Source organism: Rhinoraja longicauda, chromosome 28 (genome assembly GCF_053455715.1).
Source record: "Rhinoraja longicauda isolate Sanriku21f chromosome 28, sRhiLon1.1, whole genome shotgun sequence".
In the NCBI taxonomy this organism is placed as follows: Eukaryota; Metazoa; Chordata; class Chondrichthyes; order Rajiformes; family Arhynchobatidae; genus Rhinoraja; species Rhinoraja longicauda.
In genome coordinates, this window is record NC_135980.1 from 11,902,865 (window position 1) to 11,928,039 (window position 25,175).

A 25,175-nucleotide genomic window follows, 5' to 3' on the forward strand; every position below is an offset into this window, starting at 1 on the left:
AGTTGTATCAGTCCACTCGCTTCTCCACTGTGTTAATCCTCCACAGGGTGACGATTACATTGCAATCTCCTGTCTCAGTGACACACTGGCTGGTACTTTTACAAATGGGGCAACGAAGAGTTAATTCTTCCAAAAGCTATCAAAAATAAATCCTCTAAGGGTAAATGAATCCACAGTAAAGACAGAGGTTTCCATACATTGCCTAATTAAACAATTACACCTGACTACTCAAATGATTACCATTCCCGACTCTAATTTCTAACCCCCATTTTGTGAAGGAGATGTGTGGGCTCTGGCTCTCCTGACAGCCTCACTGCAATCTCGCTGGATTTGCTCAAACTATCTATCAGCGAGATCTGCGGGTTAGCGGGCCAGTTTAATGCAATCTGCAATCTGTAGATCTACTGCAGCTGATAGAACAGGAGCATGGTTTATCATCGACATGTCCTTGTCATATTAGGACAGTGTTTAGTTTAGTTTAGAGATACAGCACGGAAACAGGCCCCTCTACCCACTGAGTCGGCACTGACCAGCGATCCCCGCACATTAACACTATCCTACACACACTAGGGACAATTTACACTTATACCAAGCCAATTAACCTGCAAACCTGTACACCTTTGGAGTGTGGGAGGAAACCGAAGATCCCGGGGAAAACGCACGCAGGTCACGGGGAGAACGTACAAACTCTGTACAGACAGCACCCGGTGGTCGGGATCGAACCTGGGTCTCTGGCGCGGCAAGCGCTGTAGCACAGCGACTCTACCGCTGCGCCACCGTGCCGCCCCATGTTCCCACGCTTGTTCAACATGAACGATCCAGCCCTCTGAACAAACACAAAGTGAAGGATTATCTATTTGCAGTGTCAGCCTGTCAAGTATCCTCACATTCAATAAGCACGAACATATTGTAACTAATGTTTACTTCAACAAAGCCCCGCAGCAACTGGCCACCCCTCACCTTCTGTCAATAGTTCAGAAGCATCTTTGCAAGAGGAAACTCTCACCTTCATTCTGCTTCTAGCAGGAAAACCACACACGCTATTGAGTAACACAGTCCAATACCACGTCAGTGAACAAACTAGGCAAGTTAGCGGAACTTAATTCGAATGAATTGGCTTCACCCACTCCATTTTAGTTCAGTTTAGTTTAGATATACAGCATGCAAAACAGACCCTTTGGCCCACCGAGTCCGTGCAGCCCAGCGATCCACGCACACACTTAACACTATCCTACGCACACTCGGGACAATTTACCATTTTACCGAAGCCAATTAACCTACAAGCCTGTTTATTCACAAAATGCTGGAGTAACTCAGCAGGTCAGGCAGCATCTCGGGAGAGAAGGAATGGGTGACGTTTCGGGTCAAGACCCTTCTTCAGACCGGACTACCGTCTCACTGCGATTTAACCTACAAGCCTGTACGCCTTTGGAGCGTGGGAGGAAACCGGAGCACCAGGAGAAAACCCATGCAGTCACAGGGAGAACGTACAAACTCCGTACAGACAGCATCCGTAGTAAGGATCAAAGCCGGGCTGTGAGGCAGCAACTCTACCGCAGCGCCACCGTGCCACCCTTCTTGCTAACTTTCTATTTGTCTGGAAAAGGATCCAATGGAAAGTATTTTTTATTTCAAAAATAAATTTGATTCATAAAATTAGAGGAAATGTGAATCAGTACGCGGCTGCCTTAACATGCACGGTCAGGTCAAGTTTATATACTTATAGCGCAGTGAAGTCAATACATTCAACGCGCATCAAGTTAATACATTCGATGTACAAAGCACCAACATCACGCTTTGAACACCGCACCCTTCATGTGTTTGAGGAGCTGTTAAATGGGGCCCAGTCCCTCATTGTCCAGTGATGGCTGGACCTTAGATGGCAGTCAGACGCCACAAGGCACAGGTTTGGTGCTTCCTTTATCGTGTACTCCGACAGACTAGAATGTGCCAGGAGGCAGCGTTCACTTACGGACATATCACTTTACAGGAAGACCAAAGTGTATCTTTCACCCAGTCGATCACCTTCTAGATGTTCATTCACAAAATGCTGGAGTAACTCAGCAGGTCAGGCAGCATCTCAGGATGGGTGACGTTTCGGGTCGAGACCCTTCTTCAGACTGATGTCAGGGGGGCGGGACTTTCCCGCCCCCCTGACATCAGTCTGAAGAAGGGTCTCGACACGAAACATCACCCATTCCTTCTCTCCTGAGATGCTGCCTGACCTGCTGAGTTACTCCAGCATTTTGTGAATGCCTTCGATTTGTACCAGCATCTGCAGTTATTTTCTTACACTACTTTCTAGATGTTTGTCTTGTATATGGTCCAGGGAAGAGTCCCGGCATTAAAGAGTCCTCTAATTGCGCAGTTTCTCAGGACAAACCTCGACAAGCAGAAAACACTTCTCCTGATAACTCTTATAGCCCGAGCAGCTAATTCTGACCCTTGATGAATCCTGTGCTCAAAGCCAGAGTACTTTAAAATAGAGATGAGTAAATAGCTTAAGGCGGCAAATGTTTCTCTCCCTGGCATTAATCACGATTCAATTAGAAGTATTCCCTTCTCCAAGTTAATAGGCTGTGGGTTCAAGCCCCAAGTCAGAAACTCAATAGAACTAATGTCCTTCTGCACTGCGTTATTCTATAAATCTAGGAACACATAACCCAAATTGCCATGAGAGTGCCACTGGGGGAGTGGCCCGGTCTGATGTTACCTCTTACAGCCGAGACTGGATGGTGTCTCTGAAGGAATGCAATGATTCAGTCTGGCTGTTGCAAGGAACTGCTACATCCGTCTTTCTTCCTGACCAACAATTTATTCCTCAAACTACATTTATAAACAAATTATCTGGTCATTAACACAGTGCTATTTGTGGAATCTTGATCGAGGCACATTAGTTGCCAGTTTGCCTTCATCCCGTTATTGATTCTACATGAATAAACTGTTTAATTGAATATAAAGTACTTTGTGACCTCAGCGCAATAATAAATAAAAGTCCCTCTTTATTACTTGTTGACTCCAGACCAGGAGCACTGCAATTATAAGCTTGACCCGCCTCCAACTGCGGACTCAGCACAGGCTTCATATCCTCCTGAAGAGTTGGACGGAAGATTATTGCAAGACCATGTGGCTGGTGCAGTCATGTGGTGAGTCCAATGATTGTACAGGCACCTGCCAAGCCTGCATGGGTGCCTTGGGGCAACAGCTGTGCAAATGGTCCCCGGGGCGGGAGCGATAGAGTGAGAACGGAACAACACACAAATAAGGGAAAGGGGGGCGAGCACAGTGGTAGAGTTGCTGCCTCACCGAATAGTGAAAGGCCTGGATAGACTGAATGTGGAGAGGGTGTTTCCACAAGTGGGAGAGTCTTGGGAAAAGAGGTCAGACCCTCATAATTAACGTTCCTTTAGGACGATGAGGTGGAATTTCTTCAGTCAGAGGGTGGTGAATCTGTGGAATTCATTGCCACAGATGGCTGTGGAGGCCAAGACAATGGGCATTTTTACGGCAGAGATAGATTCTTGATTAGTACGGGTATCAGGGAGAAGGCAGGAGAATGGGGTTAGGAGGGAGAGATAGATCAGCCATGATTGAATGGTGGAGTAGACTTGATGGGCCGAATGGCCTAATTCTACTCCTGTCACTTATGAATTTTTATGAATTTTACAGTGCCAAAGACTACAGTGTCCAGTCCAGACGGGCACTGTCTGTACAGAATTTGTACGTTCTCCCTGTGACCGTGTGGGCTTTCTCCAGGTGCTCCGGTTTCCTCCCACGTTCAAAAGACATGCAGGTTTGTAGGTTGATTGTTTTCGGTAAATTGTCCCAAGTGTGCAGGATGGAACTAGTGTACAGGTGGCTGCTGGTCGGTGCGGACTAGTGAGCAGAAGGGTCTGTTACCTCTAAAACTAAGAAATCTCTCTCCTATCAACAAGCTGGAAAGGGTGCAGAGAAGATTTACCAGGACTTGAAGATGTGAGCTATAGGGAGAGGTTGAGCAGGCTAGGACTATTCGTTGGAGTGCAGGAGAATGAGGGGTGATCTTACAGAGGTGTGCAAAGTCATGAGAGGAATAGATCAGATAAATACAGTCTCTTTCCCAGTTTTTCACTGTATCTCGGTACAATAATTAAACGGAACTGAACTGAACTGAGAGTAGGGCAATTGGGAACCAGAGGACATAGGTTTAAGGTGAGGGGGGAAAGATTTAATAGGGACCTGAGGGGTAACTATTTTTACACAAAGGGCGGTGGGCATATGGGAGAAGCTGCCTGAGGAGGTAGTTGAGGCTGGTACTATTGCAATGTTTAAGAAACATTTAGACAGGTACATGGATAGGATAGGTTTAGAGGGATATGGGCCAAACGCAGGCAGGTGGGACTAGTGTACATGGGACATGTTGGTCAGTGTGGGCAAGTTGGGCCGAAGGGCCTGTTTCCATGTTGTATCACTCTATGACTCTAATTGTGTTGGATGGGGAGAGGATCATGTTGATAACCCAAACTTATAGGCGTGACGACCCGTTATTGAAAAGCACAAAAGCACCTAAGACTTGCAGTGATAGGATGTCAAACAAAGGTCCTGTCCAGCAATCTTGGTTGTGCAGGGAGAGGTCAAAAGGTTCCACGCAGAATGCTCGGAGGATCCCACAAAATTCTGGCAAAACCCTCCATACAATGAACATAAGCGCAGGACTGGAACCGATAGTCAACGACCTCAAATGCTATTTTATACTGGGATCTTACTGTGCTTCTTAATGGCTGCCCCGTTTGCTAAAGAACACCCATTCAATGCAAGACCTCTTGTCAGATCATCAGTGGAAGAATTAATTTGGAACACAGGATGGTGGGGTAAGGGAAAGCTTGGGAATGGGGAAGGGAAATCACTTAACTTCTGTGCAGAAGGATAGGTGTCTGATGAAGGTTCTAGAAATAAATCAAAGTGTCAGGACAAAAGTACATTGCAGCACTGTCACAGACTGAATCTAACAGCAACTGTCCTTAATTAACAAGTAAAATGAATTGTTTTCTGTGCATGATAAACATTTAAAATAATGTAGTTTATGCTCGCAGTGAATTGTAATGATCCTGTAACACGAACACCAAACCATGACACAGAAGATTATCACTCTTGAATTTCTTCTCACACTCTTCCCATCAACTTCCTTTACATTTCTTCTTGCTCATGATGTAGAAATGCATTTGGTCCAACACCTCAATGCTAGCTCTCAAGGCGATCCCATTAAGTCCAACTTATTGTCCTGAACCCTTCTCTCTTTCAGATCCATCAACCCTCCCCAATTCTCCTACCCCCGATCATATTAATGTAATTTACAGTGGCCGATGAACCTACCAGCACCTCTTTGGGATGTGCGAGGTAAGTAGAGTCGTTATGGTAAACCCAAATTTGTCACAGGGAGATGTTTCCCCCCGTGACCGTGTGGGTTTTCTCCGGGTGCTACGGTTTCCTTCCACACTCTAAAGGCGTCTTGGTTTATAGGTTGCGTAAGAAAATAAGTGCAGATACTGGTACAAATCAAAGGTATTTATCACAGTCTGAAGGGTCTCGACCCGAAACGTCATCCATTCCTTCTCTCCTGAGATGCTGCCGGACCTGCTGAGTTACTCCAGCATTTTGTGAATAAATACCTTTGGTTTATAGGTTAATTGGGTTCAATTTTAAAAAAAAGCAAATTGTCCCTAGTGTGGAGGATAGTGCTGGTGTACGGGGATCGCAGGTCAGCGCGGACTCGATGGGCTAAAGAGCCTGTTTCCGCACTGTATCTCCAAACCAAACTAAACTGAAAGACTCGAATAATGTTTACCTGTGTGCTCCTCATGGTCAAACGCAGTCTTAGTTCCACCATTGAAGCATGGGAACCTGTAGAAAGCACAACGCTGCCAGAACAATGGGCCTTCATGGTCAGGCTAAGAACCCTGCACTTACAACCACTCGGACTTGAAAATGATGACTCTGTATACTGTCTCAGTGTACTACTGCCATACACTTGTACTGTATCTCACCACAGGAGCCCGTGCAGCAGAGAACAGACGCACTGCAGAGGCCCAGAGGAAACGCACCGCGCGCAAGGCCCGGGCTACCTCCACTTCCACTGCAGCACCCATCCACTTGTGTCCTAGGTGTGGGCGTGCCTTCCGGGCCCGGATTGGCCTCACCAGACACTTCCGGACCCACAGTCACCAATCCTCCAACTGAAAGTGAAGTCATGGTCATCTTCGAACCCGAAGGACGAACAACAACATCTGAAATGCTTATCTCAAATGTATCTAAGTGCTTATGTATTGTGATACATACTGAGTTATAATCAAAAATGAATTTCACTGTACCTCGGTACATATGACAAATGATGTACCAGACCGTATCATAAAAAGCTGGAGTAACTCAGCAGGTCAGGCAGCATCTAGGAGAAAGGGAATGGGTGATGTCAGAAGGGTCTCGACCCAAAACGTCACCCATTCCCTCTCTCCTAGATGCTGCCTGACCTGCTGAGTTACTCCAGCTTTTTATGCTACCTTCGATTTGTACCAGCATCTGCAGTTATTTTCCTACACATACCATACCGTATCATACCACACCAAGTATAGCTGGCACTTGGGCAAAGGCACTGTAAGCTTCAGGAAAAGAGAGGGGAAGCTATTTTAAAAGTAGACTTTTGTTCTCTCAATATTTCATCTGTTGATAGGCTTTTCACAGAACCATACAGATTCATCAGTTCCTTGAAGTGTAATCCCTGGAGCACCCTCACATGTTCTGCTAAATCACTGAAGACACTGGCATGGAACGTGATCCTTGGGAGACAAGGCAGACAGAGAGATCTATATTTGGCTCAGTGTTACAACTGCCTCCAGGAATGAATCCACAAGCAACGGAAAGGCAGAGGAAAGATCCCTCAGGTAGTGTAGCTGAGTAAAAGACACAGGCGACACGAGAGACTTGTTGCAATCCCAACCATGCGTTTTACTCTGTTTGCACACAGAGGGTGAAGGGGTGAAATTGGTACACCTCTTCTTACATTTCTTTATCCCTGCAGATATTAACTCACCATGGTCTCAGTTTGACACCAAAGTGAGCTGGTGCACTGTCAACAACCAGAACCATTTTAGTTTGATCCAGGTGTGACACCAACTACTGGAAAGCTTTCTCCTTGATTAGCATTGACCTTTATTGGTGCTCTAGAAACTCCAGGGCGGCACGGTGGCGCAGCGGTAGAGTTGCTGCCTTACAGCACTTGTAGTGCCGGAGACCCGGGTTCGATCATGACTACGGGTGCTGTCTGTGTGGAGTTTGTACGTTCTCCCCGTGACCGTGTGGGTTTTCTCCGAGATATTCGGTATCTTTCCCACGCTCCAAGGATGTACAGGCTTGTAGGTAAATTGGCTTGGTAAATGTAAAAATTGTCCCTAATGTGTGTAGGATAGTGTTAACATGCGGGGATCGCTGGTCAGCGTGGACTCGGTGGGCCGAAGGGCCTGTTTCCACACTGTACCTCTAAACGAAACATTGCTTCCACCAGCTGCGTGCTTCTAGCCTATACCAATTATGCAAAATTCAGCTTGGACTGGGAATGCTTGGTGGGGTCCACAGCATTTCACCCCCTCCCCCTCACTCCTTGGCATCCTTCAGGCCTATGTACAGTTGCTGAACAAGATAGAAGACCCTCAAAGAGCAAGACTCATGTGTCAGAGGGACATGAGGTTCAATAGTGTGGGAAGGAACTGCAGATGCTGGTTTAAACCTCAGATAGACACAAAAATCTGGAGATTCGAAGAAAGGTCTTGACCTGAAACGTCACCTATTCCTTTTCTCCAGAGATGCTGTCTGGCCCGCTGAGTTACTCCAACTTTTTGTGCCTATCTGAGGTTCAATGTTTCTTTACTTGTCACAAATGCAACTGCACAATGAAATTATTTTTGCATATATTACACCTGCAGGCGCCGCCATGTTTGGGCGCCATTTCCAAAGTCCAGTCGTCCTGCCCGCTCGGTCGACTGCAGCGGTTCCTGCAAACCGACATTCCTCTTATCTTCCGGCTATCTTTGTAACCCGGGTGTGCTTCCTGCTGCCTCCGGCCTTGAAGGCTCTGGAGGCATTACATCGGTTCACCCTCCTACACTGCTGTGTACTCTTTCACAGAGACATGACTCACCCCCAGACATGGTACTCCAGGCCAAGTAATCCATTTCATGGACTAGATGCCAGTGTCAAAAGGAAGAGTTGGTGGGATATGCTTCATGATAAATGCATTGTGGTGCTTGGACATGGCCCATTCCCGCTCCCCTGACCTGGAACATCTGACGATCAAGTGTTGACCATTCTACCATGTGAGGAAGTTCTTCACCATCATCCTGACTGCTGTCTGCACCTCTTCTCAGGCAGACATCAAGCTAGCACTCAAGGAATTGGTTACCACGATCAACAGGCAGGAATGGTGAGTCCCAATGTCTTCCATAACATCACTGGGGACTTCAACCAGGCAAGCTCGAAGAAATGTCTCCCGAACTATCATCAACACATCACCATCAACACCAGAGGACCCAACACGCTCGACCCACTGCCTGACCCGCTGAGTTCAACCGAGATTTTTCAAGACAGAATCAAGGGATATGGAGAAAAATCAGGAACGGGGTACTGATTTTGGATGATCAGCCATGATCATATTGAATGGCGGTGTTGGCTCGAAGGGCCAAATGACCCACTCCTGCACTTATTTTCTATGTTTCTGTAAAGCAAAATAGGATCAGGGCACCATGTTCCTGCCCACAGTTAGGATGATCACAATAGAACGGAGGGCAGCAGCTCTTGTTTGCTCTTTTAATAATGTAACTTATGGAAGACGGGCTAAATCCTTTCTTTTGAAGCAAAGATAAATAGAAGTCAACCATTGTCAACAACAGATAGACACAAAATGCTGGAGTAACTCAGTGGGACAGGCAGCATCTCTGGAGAGAAGGAATGGGTGATGTTTCAGGTCGAAATCCTTCTTCGACCCGAAACGTTACCCATTCCTTCTCTCCAGAGATGTTGCCTGTCCCGCTGAGTTACTCCAGCATTTTGTGTCTTTCTTCGGTGTAATTTGCAGTTCCTTCCGACACAATGCCAATAACAACTTCAATCAAACTCAACGGAAAATTAAAATCTTTCCCCTCACTCAGCAATTTTTTAATTGGTCATTTCAAAATCCACTTTAATACCCAGTGTTTGAGAGCTACCATAATTGCTCGGCTACATTCAAAGACGTTAGTTCAATTCGGTTTCTTTGTATCTTAATAGGATTCTTCTGATGAAGAAAATCAGAAGAATCCTATTAAGGTACAAAGAAACCGAATTTAACTAAAGTCATTGAATGTAGCCGGCCAATTAACATGACAAAAGGCCCCATGCAAACATTAGCATTTGAATAGTCTCCATTGAGTTAATGCATTAATCTTGATTCTCTCGTTCTCTTGCAGTGCAGAGACCATTACTTTCAATCAATCAATTAAACTTCTGAACCTTTGCTTTGGATCACCTGAAGGCTTTTTTTAAATTCGTGGACCAGGAATGCTGCAAAGACAAAGGAAACGCAGCAAATTTGTCTAAAATGGGGCCTGTTTCAGTTTTGCCCCTTTTGAAACCTGATGGTTTTCAGTCTAAACCCCACACTAAAAGCGGAGTGTCTGCTTTAGACAGAGGAGGACACCACAGGTATACGGAACAAGCTGCCAGAGGAGCCTTCAGTCTGAAGATGGCTCTCGACCCGAAGCGTCAACCATTCCCTCTGTCCTAAATGCTGCCTGACCTGCTGAGTTACTCCAGCATTTTGTGATACCTTCAAGCTGCCAGAGGAGGTAGTTGAGGCTGGGAGTATCCCAACATTTAAGAAGCAGTTAGACAGGTACATGGATAGGACAGTTTTGGAGGGATATGGAACAGGTTTGGAGGGATATGGATACGTGGCGGCGCCTAACGGCAGCGGCTGACTAGCAGTCTGTCCGTCTTTTTTTTGTTGAGTGTCGGTGTTGGGATGATTTTTATATATATTTTTTTGGTTGTGTATGTGTGGGAGGGGGTGGTGGTGTGTGGGGGGTGGGTGTGGGGAACTTTTCTCTTCCTCACGGCGCGGGGTGCGGCTCGGCTGCGGGGCCTAACATCCCCCGGTGCGGCTCGGCCGCTGGACTTTACATCCCGGTGCGGCTTGGCCGCTGGACTTACATCGCCCGGTGCAGCTCGGCTGCGGGGCTTAACACCGCCCGGTGCAACTCGGCTGCGGGACTTTACATCGCCCGGTGCAGCTCGGCTGCGGGGCTTAACACCGCCCGGTGCAGCTCGGCTGCGGGGCTTAACACCGCCCGGTGCGGCTCGGCTGCGGGACTTTTCACCGCTGGTGCGGCTCGGCTGCGGGACTTAGCTGCGCAAGGCTTGGTCACGGGTCTTTCATCGCCCGGTTCGGCCGCGAGACGTTTCAGCGCCCGGTGCGGGGACTGTGCGGGTCGGTCGGGGACGAGCTGTCTGTCCGTGGGCGTGGGGAAGAGAGGGGAAGTTTTGTTGCCTCCATCACAGTGAGGGGGTGTTTGGAGTCACTGTGATGGACGTTTGTGTTGGGGTCGTGTGTCTTGTGTTCTTTTTTTTTTTTTCTATGACTGCTATGTAGTTTCGTTCGGTACTTCGGTACCGAACGACAAATAAAGCTCTGTTATGTTATGTTAAATGCTGGCCGGTGGGACTAGTGTAGCTGGGACATGTTGGACGGTATGGGCAAGTTAGGCCGAAGAGCCTGTTTCCACATGGTATCACTCTATGACAATGACTAGGGTCACGCTTGGCCTTGCCGGGACTGTGAACATGATGAATTGGCACCAAACATGGCAGTGCCGGCACTGTATGCAAAATGAATCCTGTCACTACGTAATGTTTAATTGCATATGCGACAATAAATATCCATTGAACCATTGAAGAATAAGGTGGCATATCAAAGCCCTGTCCAGCCTGCTAGTCTGGGCGAAATGTGAAAAAAAGTCACCTGGGTGAGTTTCAGAAGCAGCGTCTTTCTCTAGCCAACATTTCTCCCTTAAACAAACTGCCCGACAAAAGGTAATTGGTAATTCTGTCATCTGCCTTTGGAGTGACTCGCTGGATGCTTACTGACTGCTGATGTGCCTGCATAACAATACTGACTGCACTTCAAAAGCAGCTAATACACTGCAAACTCCGGTACTTTCAGGATATCAAAAGGTGCTCCTCAATGGGAGGTCAAGCTCCTCTTTTGGCTGCGATTTATCATTATTCTTTTGAAGTGCGGTGGAAATTACATTGAAGAAGTTGGCAACCGCTGCACAAAGGCAGCATAAACTCCACGATAAAATGAATTATCCGTTAACCTATTTTTAGGTGATGCTGACAGGATTATGCAGCCCAGAAATAGACCACTCGGCCCACCGTGTCCGTGCTGACCATTAGCTGTTCATTTTGGACTGCGGTTGTCGACCGGGAGTGCGGCGGGAAGCCTTTATCGAGGCGCTGCGGTCTCGATGCCTCCCGGATCGCAGCGTAGAAGCCCGGGTGGGGGCCTCATGGGTCAGAACCCGGGTCGGCAGAGTGGCCGATGGAGACCGTGGCTGGGGCCAGGATCGGCACCACGGGGGCGCGAAGTGGGGCGGCAGCAGTGGTGAAGCCTCGCAAGGATGGGGCTTGGCGACGGTGCCTCACGGGTCGACGGTCAATGAGAGCATGGAGGACCACCGTGAGGGGAGGAGGGGAAGAACAATGGAGGACCTGGCCTGGGGGGACCGCCATGAGGGGTGGGGGGGTGGGGGAGAACAAAGGACAATGGGGGGGGGTAAGAACAATGGACAATGGGGAGACGGACAATGGACAATGAGGGGGGAGAACAATGGACAGAGGGGAGGAGAACAATGGACAATGGGGGTGAGAACAATGGACAATGGGGGGGAGAACAATGGACAATGGGGGGAGAACAATGGAGGTGTGAGAACAATGGACAATGGGGGGAGAACAATGGAGGTGTGAGAACAATGGACAATGGGGGAGAACAATGGACAATGGGGAGCCGGCGTTGGGGAATGTTGGCGGGGGGAGGACAAAAGGGGGAGCCAGCGAGCTTTGTAACTTTGTCAGCACCATAGGTGGCTGCTATTTGTATACATTAGGTACGCAAGCAAAGAATCTCACTGTGCCTAGTCACGTGTGACAATAAAGTATTCCTATTCCTATTAAGGGAAGAATTATAAATGTCAGAGTTCTGTTTCTTGAGGAAGAAATCCCATTGCTATTGTACACATCTTAGACAGTCCACGACCAAGGGAAGAATTATAATTGGCAGAGTCCCGTTTCTCAGAGAAAGAAATATCATTGCTAATGAATGCAACCTAATCTCTCAGGATTGAGGATGGCTTACTTCCACGTTAGTTTAATTTAGTTTAGAGATACAGCGCGGAAACAGGCCATTCGGCCTACCGAGCCCGCGCCAACCAGTGATCCCTCTACAGTAGCACTATCCTACAGACTAGGAACTGCTTACCATTTACAGAAACCAAATTAACCCAGAAACCTGTACGTCCATGGTTACAATCGAGCCATTTGCAATGTATAGATACATGAAAAGGGAATAACGTTTAGTGCAAGGTAAAGCCATCTGGCAGACTTTACAAAGCCTTCTTCGCCCGCACCTCCAGACTAAGGAACAGCTCCATCCCTAGAGCTATAGCTGCTCTGAATCGGTCCTGCTGAGAGCCCGCCATGATCTGCCTCTGCCCCCAGGGTCATCTGGCACAACTGACCCCTGCATGAACCTTTTTTGCACTTTACCTCGTTCCCCCCTTTTTTTTTTCCTTCCCCCCCCCCCCCTTGTCATTTACATGTTCGCCGTGATTTATTTAAATATTTGATTTGATAGCATCGATATGGAAGCGACAATCAAAATCTCGTTGTACTTGTACAATGACAATAAAGGGTATTGTATTGTATTGTCAAATCCAATCAAGGATAGTCCGAGGGTCACCAATGAGGTAGACAGTGGTTCAGCACTGCTCTCTGGTTGTGTGGTCACAACCAGTCTGGTTTGAGTGGGGATGGGCCAATGGTTCCCAGGAGCCAGTGGGAGCATTGCAGTCCGCCAAAGAGGCTTTGTGTAAACCGCTGAATCTTATGTGTAGAAAGGAACTGCAGATGCTGGTTTACACCGAAGATAGACAAAAATGCTGGAGTAACTCAGTGGCATAGGCACCATCTCTGGAGAGAAGGAACGTGTGATGTTTTGGATGGAGACCCTTCTTCAGGCTGTCTCAACCCGAAACGTCACCCATTGTTTCTCTCCAGAGATGCTCTTGAGTTACTCCAGCTTTTTGTGTCTATCTTCCGTTGAATCTTATCCTCTGTCTGTGTTATAATCTCTTCTCGTGGCAGAGCTCAGGGCACTGTGTTTCAGGCGGGTTTGTTGTGCATTGCCTATGTTAAACAATTCCTGCCCTCTTAGAGTGATTCAAGCATGATTCACCTTGACACATTTCTGAAATATGGGAAGATGTGAATACAAATGATTTTAATCACAACCTCCAGCGTTTGCCTCGACAAACGGAACAGGGAGGTGGAACCAGAATCATCGTTAGAACGGAGATAATTTTCATAGAAATCAACACAATTAGTCCTGATTTTTAATTATTTGTAAACTGCACCATTACCTAGCTGATGAGGCATATTAACAAAAACATTTATTTTTATCCACTAAGAACCATGATTTTTGAAGGCAGAAGACTTTCTCTGTAGTTGCAACAATATTTTGCATGCTGTTTCTATTTTTCCACTACCTGTTGTACTTGTGTGTAGTTTGACCACTAACGTATGCTATGATTTGCCTGGTCGCACACAAAGCAAAGTTTTTCACTGTATCTGGACGCACTTGACAATAATACCATGCCTGGAAATCATATTGAGCCTTTCTTGGCCAATGCATGCTTCAACCAGAACCACATCACTTGTGAACCCACCAAAGCAAGCAGCTGAGAAGACGTTATATGTGTGTGACGGAGCTCCATCCAGTGGAAAGAGGGCTGGTGTTTGGAGACCAGACCAGGTCTTGGGACGGAGGAGTTCATAACTAAGGACCTGAGTTATTTTAGTTTTGAGATACAGAGGGGGAAACAGGCCCTTCAGCCCACCGGATCCACGCTGATCAACGATCACCCACACGCTAGTTCTATCCGACACTCTAGTGACAATTGAGAGAAGCCAATTAACCTACAGGTCTTTGGAATGTGGGAGGAAATGTGGGAGCTTCGGGGAAAACCTGCACGGTCAAACGGGAGAATGTACAAACTCCATAAAGATGGCACCCACATTCAGGATCCAACCAAGGTCTCCAGTGCTGTAAAGCAGCAACTCTACCGCTGTGACACCTTGAACCCCATCACGGACAGGAACCAAATCTGCCCCGATCTCTCAGATTTACAGAGACAGGACAAGGGGTGAGTGCTGGCATCATAGTGTTCCAGCGATGCGGGTAGGTTGTGGGCTGTACTTGCTGTGGCTGCACCATGATAAACTGCACAATACAATCAATCGGTCTTGGGAATTGTAAGAGATCGGAAGGCAGTGTCCATCCACTGATACCCATGAGAGGTAGTCTGAAGAATGGTCTCGACCCGAAACGTCACCCATTCCTTCTCTCCTGAGATGCTGCCTGCCCTGCTGAGTTACTCCAGCATTTTGTGAAATACAAACCTCCCATTGCAAGGTAGACGTTTTCAGACTACAATCCAGTACATGAACACGCAATGTAGGCTGGTGTTGCTTTCCATTAGTTTTAGTTCTGAGGTTTAGAGATACAGCGCGGAAACAGGCCCTTCAGCCCACCTAGTCCACAGCGACCAGCGATCCCCGCACACTAGCACTGCACTATCCCACACACTAGGGACAATTTTACAACTTTTTACCGAAGCCAATTAACCTACAAAACTGTACGTCTTTGGAATGTGGGGGAAACCGAAGCACCGGGAGAAATCCCACGCGGTCACGGGGCGAACGTACAAACTCCATACAGACGGCACCCACAGTCAGGAGATCGAACCAGGGTCTCTGGTGCTGCAAGGCAGCAACTCTACCACTGCACCACCATGCCACCCATTGCTTTCCATTAGTCCTTCAAAGAGGGAGTTGCCCTCGTGGGAAAGCGATCAGCTGATATTGTTGATTGGTCTCCCGGGAGTACGTCAATAATTCTATGAGACCATTTTGAAGACGAGTGGGAAAGTTTGCCCCAGTATCTCTAAAACCTCCTCACGGCCGATTCCAAAACGGTACAAATTGGCTGTGGGATTCCCTGTAATAGTACACATGCTTCCAACATTTGCACATTGCCTGTTAAGAGCTTTGGAATGCCGTGAGGTTTTGAAGAATCATTAAAAAAAAACAGTTGTTTCTTTGACTAAAATGATCTGGATTGAGAGAATATTCCCGCATCACCTATTCAGGTGCGACGGGGGCCAAAAATATGTCAAGTTTCTCTTTTCTCCTCGATCAGCGCACCAGACCATTGTGCTCTCCCTTGGATTTAATTAGGACCTGGCAGGGTGGCACCATGGCACAGCTGGCAGATTTGCACCTCACAGCTCCAGTGACCCAGGTTCAATCCTGACCTCTGGCACTACAGACACGTGTGGAGATTGCACATTCCCCCTGTTGCTCTGGTTCCCTCCCACATCCCCAAGCCCTTGCAGGTTGGTAGTTTGTTTGGCCGCTGTTAATTATCCCTCGCCTGCAAGTGAGTGATAAGAGTCTGGAAGGGAAGAATAAAATGGAAAGGGTATGAGAAGAATCTAATTGAATTAACGTGAGATTAATGTTGACTCTTGGCCCCTTAAGGGGTTGTTTCCATAAATTATGCCTCAATTGTGAAGAACTATGATAATTCAGAACCAGAGAAATTGACAACAATGATTGAAATTAATTGGCAAAAGAACCAGTGATAACATATAGAAGAACTATCCAAATAGATGCAGAAACAGATTCAGTTTAGTTTCGTATATTGGCACTTGTACCGAGGTTCAGTGAAAAGCTTTGGTTGCGTGCGAACCAGCTATCAGCCATCGTTTCCAGAGCAGATAGGATGGAATTGTAAAGGAGAAAAAAAAACAAGATTACAGAGAGAGAACATGGGGGTGGGACAGAAAGGAGAGAGCTCACACAGACTTGGTTATCTGCGTGGGCTCAAGGAGCGGCACGGTGGCGCAGCGGTAGAGTTGCTGCCTCACAGCGAATGCAGCGCCGGAGACTCAGGTTCGATCCTGACTACGGGCGCCGTCTGTACAGAGTTTGTACGTTCTCCCCGTGACCTGCGTGGGTTTTCTCCGAGATCTTCAGTTTCCTCCCACACTCCAAAGACGTACAGGTATGTAGGTTAATTGGCTGGGCAAATGTAAAAATTGTCCCTAGTGGGTGTAGGATAGTGTTGGTGTGCGGGGATCGCTGGGCGGCGCAGATTCGGTGGGCCGAAGGGCCTGTTTCTGCGCTGTATCTCTAAATCTTAAAAAAAATCCGCATGCCTTCTCGCCCTGGTGTAACCACCTCCGAGTCCTTCATTTCACAAAACTATAAGTGTGCTCTGTTTTCTCTTGTCAAAACCGTAAAGATTGAGAGCATAATACACAGTGAGTCAGCACTCCCCCCAGGGTAGGAATGGGTAGACTTGGAAATACTTCTGTCAAAGGCCAAACCCTTTAGGCAAAGGGGAAAAAAATTGAATGATTGTAAAAGAGAAACAAATTCAGATGTCTAATTCTGATTTTTCAAATGTTTTGCAGCCACTTAAAAGCCTAATTGGTTGACATTTTGCAAACATAAAAATGATTAAGTATGGGACCAGAATTGTAATAGCTCAGCACTGTTTATTCACAATTCACGTCTGCAGATTACAGATTAGTTTGCCATTTCCACCGGGGCACAATGAAATTCCTTGTTCACATGAAGCCCACAGAATGAACAGCATAGATACAGCAATGATAAATACAACAAGGGCAAAACAGCAGAATGGTACAAGATTGCAATGCAAAAACGGAACAGTGCAGACGAATATCCTACACTGCTCAGTTTTTGCATGACCATCTTGCACCATTCTGCTTTTAACAGATGAACTGATGAGGTAGAGTTAAGAGTTAAGAGTAAATTGCAGCAGATTAACTGATGAGGTCGAGCTAAGAGTAAGAGTAGGGAGCCGCACTGGTGGGAAGGGGAGGTGAAGAGATGAATGGTTCGGGAGTCAAACAGCACTGGGTAAGAAGCTGAACTTAAGTTTAGATGACTGAGCTTTAGCTCCTGTATCCACTCCCACAAGGTAGAAGGTAGAAGCTTCCAGCAAAGCACCATAAAGATGAACTGGCAGGAAGAAAGCGATGAGACTGTGATAGACAATAGACAATAGGTGCAGGAGGAGGCCATTCGGCCCTTCGAGCCAGCACCGCCATTCAATGTGATCATGGCTGATCATTCTCAATCAGTACCCCGTTCCTGCCTTCTCCCCATACCCCCTGACTCCGCTATCCTTAAGAGCTCTATCTAGCTCTCTCTTGAATGCATTCAGAGAATTGGCCTCCACTGCCTTCTGAGGCAGAGAATTCCACAGATTCACGTGGAATAAGGGGTAGGCCATTTAGAACTGAGATGAGGAAAAACTTCCTCATCTGACTGAAAAAGTTTTTCCTCATCTCAGTTCTAAATGGCCTACCCCTTATTCTTAAACTGTGGCCCCTTGTTCTGGACTCTCCCATCATTGGGAACATGTTTCCTGCCTCCATCGTGTCCAACCCGTTAATAATCTGATGACCATACCATGGAAAATATGCATCCCGTCTGATGTGAGTAAGATTTCTTCTCAACACTGAGAAGTGAGAAGGGGTCATGTCCTTTTTACCTCATTACCATCTTTAAATACTTGATGATAGAGGACGCCTTCCCGAATCAGCGCCTCATGTGGATGCTTTTGATGGTGGTGAGGGCTGTGCCCACGATGGACTCAATTGAGTCCATCACTGTGGCACAGTGGTAGAGTTGCTGCCTTACAGCGCCAGAGACCCGGGTTCAATCCTGACCTCGGGTGCCATCTGTACGGAATTTGTACGTTCTCCCCGTGACTGGCGTGGGTTTTCTCCGAGATCTTCGGTTTCCTCCCACACTCCAAAGATGTACAGCTTTGTAGGTTAATTGGCTTGGTATAACAAATGTGACATTTGTCCCTAGTGTGAGTAGCGTAGTGTTAATGTGAGGCGATCGCTGGTCAGTGTGGACTCGGTGGGCAGAAGGGACTGTTTACGCATTGTACGTCTCAACAAACAATTAAACACTCCCTGCAGCCTTTTTTGTTCCTGGGTATTGGAATTGCTGTACTGGGGAATGAGGCAACCGGCCAGGATGCTTTCTAAAGTTAAGTATGTTCTGGGTTAATATTCCAAAGACAATAGACAATAGACAATAGGTGCAGGAGTAGGCCATTCGGCCCTTCGAGCCAGTACCACCATTCAATGTGATCATGGCTGATCATTCTCAATCAGTACCCCGTTCGTGCCTTCTCCCCATACCCCCTGACTCTGCTATCCTTAAGATCTCTATCTAGCTCTCTCTTGAATTCATTCAGAGAATTGGCCTCCACTGCCTTCTGAAGCAGAGAATTCCACAGATTCACAAGTCTCTGACTGAAAAAGTTTTCCTCATCTCCGTTCTAAATGGCCTACCCCCTTATTTTTAAACTGTGGCCCCTGGTTCTGGACTCCCCCAACATTGGGAACATGTTTCCTGCCTCTAAAGAAAACCTGTACACCACACAAGGTACATGTTTTCTGTAGTATTCGGATTTGCCCAACACTGGACAATGATGGAAGTGCATTGTGGGAGTTTGTCAGCATGAACACGTGCTTACCTTCAAGGGAATGAACTTTTCAAAGATTCACTCCTAGTTTTAAGTTAGTGATTCCAAGGTTGAATGGAGTTGCCACTTGAATATTGTTCAGAGGAGTGACCGACCTTGGGCAGCGCTCCAACCGGCAATGGCAGCTTTCAAAGTTCATTTGCTCAACAAAGACAGACACATTGCCAAAGGCTATCAAAAGAAAAGCCAAATCTAAAGGGATGGATGCACAGCGCCTGCAACAAAGCTGATTAACTCCACCAAAAATAAGCAGACATCCCTTTGAAAAGGCTGCAGTCCTTCGTTCAAGCTCCAGTAATCTCCACTGCCCCCTCTTCCATTTCCACCATTGGTTGCTTGGCTTTAGTCACCTGTGCTCAAAACCTCAGGAACTCCCCTTTTACCCTTGTGTAGGTAAATAACTGCAGATGCTGGTACAAAATCGAAGGTAGACACAAAATGCTGGAGTAACTCAGCAGCTCAGGCAGCATCTCTGGAGAGAAGGAATGGATGACATTTCGGGTCTCGACCCAAAACGTCACCCATTCCTTCTCTCCAGAGATGCTGCCTGACCCGCTGAGTTACTCCAGCATTTTGTGTCTACCCCTTTTACCCTTTGTCTTCTTCAATCTACCTTTTAGTTTAAGACTCGTTGAGAATCTCTTTCTTCAACTCACAGTCAATTTATCTCAAGAGTGTTTTATTGTCATGTGTCCCAGATAGAACAGTGAGATTCTTACTTGCAGCAGCACAACAGAATATGTAAACATAGTACTCTGTAAACAATAAAATAAATGAGAAAAAAAAAGTCTGTCTGTCTGTCTGTCTATCTGTCTGTCTATCTATCTATCTATCTATCTATCTATCTATCTATCTATCTATCTATCTATCTATCTATCTATCTATCTATCTATCTATCTATCTATCTAGTGTAAGAAAATAACTGCAGATGCTGGTACAAATCGAAGGTATGTATTCACAAAATGCTGGAGTAACTCAGCAGGTCAGGCAGCATCTCGGGAGAGAAGGAGTGGGTGACATTTCGGGTCGAGACCCTTCTTCAGACTGAAGAAGGGTCTCGACCCGAAACGTCACCCATTCCTTCTCTCCTGAGATGCTGCCTGACCTGCTGAGTTACTCCAGCATTTTGTGAATAAATACTTACTGTCTGTCTGTCTGTCTGTCTGTCTGTCTGTCTGTCTGTCTGTCTGTCTGTCTGTCTGTCTGTCTGTCTATCTATCTATCTATCTACCTATCTATCTATCTATCCACATCCATCCATCCATCCATCCATCCAACCATCCATCCATCCATCCATCCATCCATCCATCCATCCATCCATCCATCCATCCATCCATCCATCCATCCATCCATCCATCCATCCATCCATCCATCTACCTACCACCCTGTGTATGGGGAAAAAAGTTGTTCCTCATTTTCCTGGAAAATCTTTCCATTCTCACCCTAAACCTGTGTCCTCTCATTATTGTGAAAAAAACTCTTCCAAAGATTCACCACTCTCTGTGAAGAAATTTCTCCTCATTTCACTCCAAAATGATCAGTCTCCTTGAGACTGTGATCGCTGATTCTAGATTCCTCAGCCAGGAAAAATATTTTCTCAGTATCTAACCATTCGAGCCTTCTAGGCATACTGCGTGTTTAATTGAGGTCACCTCTCTCTGAAGCCTACTCGGTCAAAGAAATTTCTTTGTTTGAAGAAGAGTCTCGACCCGAAACGTCACCTATTCCTTTTCTCCAGAGATACTGCCCGACCTGCGGAATTACTCCAGCATTTTGCGTCTATCTTCTGTGCAAACCAGCGTCTGCAGTTCCTTCCTATACAAATTTCTTCTCATGCCTCCCTCACAAGAAGGTCATGCCACAATTTTGCGACTCTGATCACTGCTTCTGGAACAGGAATGATTTATTTGTGTACTTGAATTGGAGATTCTCCAACTGCCACGATGGGATGTGAACTTCCGGCTTCAAATCAACAGGTCAAAGTTCACACTGTACTCCAGAGGGCAACAGATGTTAGCCTGCTTGCTATGGAAAATAAATGTGTTAGGAAGGAACTGCAGATGCCAGTTTACACCGAAGACACAAAATGCTGGAGTAACTCAGCGGGACAGGCAGCGTGTCTGAAGAAGGGTTTCGACCCGAAATGTCGCCCATTCCTTCCATGCAGAGATGCTGCTTTGGCCCGCTGAGTTGCTCCAGCATTTTGTGTCTTTCTTCCGTGGGTAGGAAATCGTTGATCTAATGGAGTGTGGCAGGAAATGACAAAACTCGTGCAAGAAAATTGTTAATCTTTGTGAAAGGCTCAAATATTAGAAGTCAAAGGTTGAACGTCTCTTCTCAGCTGGGTCACAACATGGCCCGTGGTGTGGACAACGCAATGGATAGAGGGGGAGGGAGGCGCAGGTTTATGCAAGGGAGGGAGTGGAGGGAGACCTGTCAACTTGCGCCTAATAAATATTGTGCTCGCTCATATTTTCCTGATCAGCGACGTCAAAGTGAAGCACTGAGGGATGACAGTGCAGCCACAAGCAACACGATGATATGATGGTGCGCAGGCAGAGCCGTCACTTCTCATGAGCTGTCAACATCACGGGGCTGACTTTGTGCCACTCTTCTGTCACTACGATTAGAAACGACGATTAAATACACCTTCGTTCAGCCCGCCTGAACCGACCTCCCGGTTGCTGGACACTTGAATTCTCCTTCCCATTCATAGAAACATAGAAACATAGAAAATAGGTGCAGGAGTAGGCCATTCGGCCCTTCGAGCCTGCACCGCCTTTCAATATGATCATGGCTGATCATCCAGCTCAGTAACCTGTACCTGCCTTCTCTCCATACCCCCTGATCCCTTTAGCCACAAGGGCCACATCTAACTCCCTTTTAAATATAGCCAATGAACTGGCCTCAACTACCCTCTATGGCAGAGAATTCCACAGACTCACCACTCTCTGTGTGAAGAAATGTTTTCTCATCTCGGTCCTAAAAGACTTCCCCCTTATCCTTAAGTTGTGACCCCTGGTTCTGGACTCCCCCAACATCGGGAACAATCTTCCCGTATCTAGCCTCTCCAACCCCTTAAGAATTTTATATGTTTCTATAAGATCCCCCCTCAGTCTTCTAAATTCCAGCGAGTACAAGCCTAGTCTATCCAGTCTTTCTTCATATGAAAGTCCCGCCATCCCAGGGATCAATCTGGTGAACCTTCTCTGTACTCCCTCTAAGGCAAGAACGTCTTTCCTCAGATTAGGAGACCAAAAATGCACACAATACTCCAGGTGCGGTCTCACCAAGGCCCTGTACAAGTGCAGTAGAACCTCCCTGCTCCTAAACTCAAATCCTCTTGCTATGAATGCCAACATACCATTCGCCTTCTTCACTGCCTGCTGCACCTGCACGCTTGCCTTCAATGACTGGTGCACCATGACACCCAGATCACATTGCATCTCCCCCTCTCCTAATCGGTCACCATTCAGGTAATACTCTGCTTTCCTGTTCTTGCCGCCAAAGTGGATAACCTCACATTTATTCACATTATATTGCATCTGCCATGCATTTGCCCACTCGCCCAATCTATCCAAGTCGCTCTGCAGCCTCCTAGCATCCTCCTCGCAGCTAACACTGCCACCCAGCTTCGTGTCCTCCGCAAACTTTGAGATGTTGCATTCAATTCCCTCGTCCAAATCATTAATATACACTGTAAATAACTTGGGTCCTAGCACTGAGCCTTGCGGTACCCCACTAGTCACTGCCTGCCATTCCGAAAAGGACCCGTTCATTCCTACTCTTTGCTTCCTGTCCGCCAACCAATTTTCTATCCACCTCAACACTGAACCCTCAATACCGTGTGCTTTAAGTTTGTACACCAATCTCCTATGTGGGACCTTGTCGAAGGCCTTCTGAAAGTCCAGATACAACACATCGGCTGGTTCTCCCTTATCCACTCTACTAGTTACATCCTCGAAAAATTCTATAAGATTCGTCAGACATGATTTGCCTTTTGTAAATCCATGCTGACTTTGTCCGATGATTTCACCACTTTCCCACACAGACCTTTCTGTCCTCGGCCTCCTCCATTGTCAAGAGTGAGGCTAAACGCAAATTGGAGGAACAGCACCTCATGTTTCGTTTGGGCAGCTGTGAATATTGATCTCTCTCACTTCAGGTAGCCCCGGCATTCCCTCTCTCTCTATCCCTCCCCCTCCCAAGTCACACTAGCTGCTCATTTTCACCCCACAAACAGCTTACAATGGCCTGTTTCCTTTATCATCGTTACATTTTTGCATATCCTCCATTCATTGTTCTTTATCTCTTCACATGACTGTCTAGTCTATATCGAAGGTATTTATTCACAAAATCCTGGAGTAACTCAGCAGGTCAGGCAGCATCTCAGGAGAGAAGGAATGGGTGACATTTCGGGTCGAGACCCACAAGTCGATATCTCTCGTTTCCCTAATCAGTCTGAAGAATGGACTAGACCCGAAACGCCACCCATTCCTTCTCTCCAGAGATGCTGCTTGTCCCGCTGAGTTACTCCAGTTTTTTGTGCCTACCTTCGATAAAATACCCAATATGTGCTGCCAGTTTGCAGGATCAAGCTAATCGTCATTGCAAACTGGCCGATCCCCATCTCCTCACACACGTTCCCAACACAGCGGAGTAAACAAAATGTGTGGGAAGGAACTGCAGATGCTGGTTTAATTTGAAAATAGACACAAAATGCTGGAGTAACTCAGCGGGACAGGCAGCATCTCCGGAGAGAAGGAACGGGCGATGTTTCGGGTCGGGTCTGAAGATGGGCCTCGACCCGAAACGTCACCCATTCCTTTTCTCCTGAGATGCTGTTGCCTGTCACTCCAGCATTTTGTGCCTATCTACAGCAGAGTAAACCCCAAGCCCGCTTTTCAGCATTTACCTTCTTCCGCTGTCCTTTGCTCTTCGTCACAAGACTAAAGGGGTTTCTTTATCCTCAATAATATTCTCTATAATGTATTATAGTTATTTGAAAATTTAGTGTCTTAGATAATTTGCTGATTTTGTATTATGGTGGTGGGTGTGTTACTCCGGTTTTGGTTTTTAAATATTATTTTGTATCGTAATTGGATGAATTATTTTTGATTAAAAAAAAAGGGCAGCATGAGAGAGAGGAGGGAGAGAGAGACATGCAGATGGTGGCGCGGAGAGGGAGTGGGGCAGGGGAGAGAGAAGTGAGGCGCAGGGGGAGAGGAGGGAGAGAGAGACATGCAGATAGTGGCACAGAGAGGGAGTGGGGCAGGGGAGAGAGAAGTGAGGCGCAGGGGGAGAGGAGGGAGAGAGAGACATGCAGATGGTGGCACAGAGGGGGAGTGGGGCAGGGGAGAGAGAAGTGAGGCGCAGGGGGAGAGGAGGGAGAGAGAGACATGCAGATGGTGGCACAGAGGGGGAGTGGGGCAGGGGAGAGAGTGGTGGGGCGCAGGGGGAGAGGAGGGAGAGAGAGACATGCAGATAGTGGCGCAGAGAGGGAGTGGGGCAAGGGAGAGAGAAGTGAGGCGCAGGGGGAGAGGAGGGAGAGAGAGACATGCAGATAGTGGCACAGAGGGGGAGTGGGGCAAGGGAGAGAGAAGTGAGGCGCAGGGGGAGAGGAGGGAGAGAGAGACATGCAGATGGTGGCGCGGAGAGGGAGTGGGGCAAGGGAGAGAGAAGTGAGGCGCAGGTGGAGAGGAGGGAGAGAGAGACATGCAGATGGTGGCGCAGAGGGGGAGTGGGGCAGGGGAGAGAGTGGTGGGGCGCAGGGGGAGAGGAGGGAGAGAGAGGCGGGTCGGGAGGAGAGAGGAGCGGGCACGAGGGGGAAAGAGGTGTGGGGCACGGCAGAGAAAGAAGCAAGGGGTATGGGGAAGAGAAAGGCGGTAGGGGAGAGAGAGAGGCAGTTGGCATCGAGAGAGAGGCAGAGAGCACGGGCAGGGCGGGGGGGAAGAGAGTGGTGGGGTGCAGGAGGAGAGAGAGAGGTAGCGGTGCGAGGGGGAGAGAGGTGCACGAGGGAGAGAGGCAGGGCCGTGGGGGGAGAGAGAGGCGGAGCTCTCTAATAGATCAGCACTGCAGAGAAAACAGAGGGATATTCATGACAGTAGATTTGAGACAAGAAACAAGTGTCAGTTGAGTTAAGATAATGATCACAGCATCTGCTTTGATATATCGTTTTCACACCTTGCCCTTCCATATCTCTAGTTTCGCTCTCCCCTGATTCTCAGTGTGAATAACGGTCTCA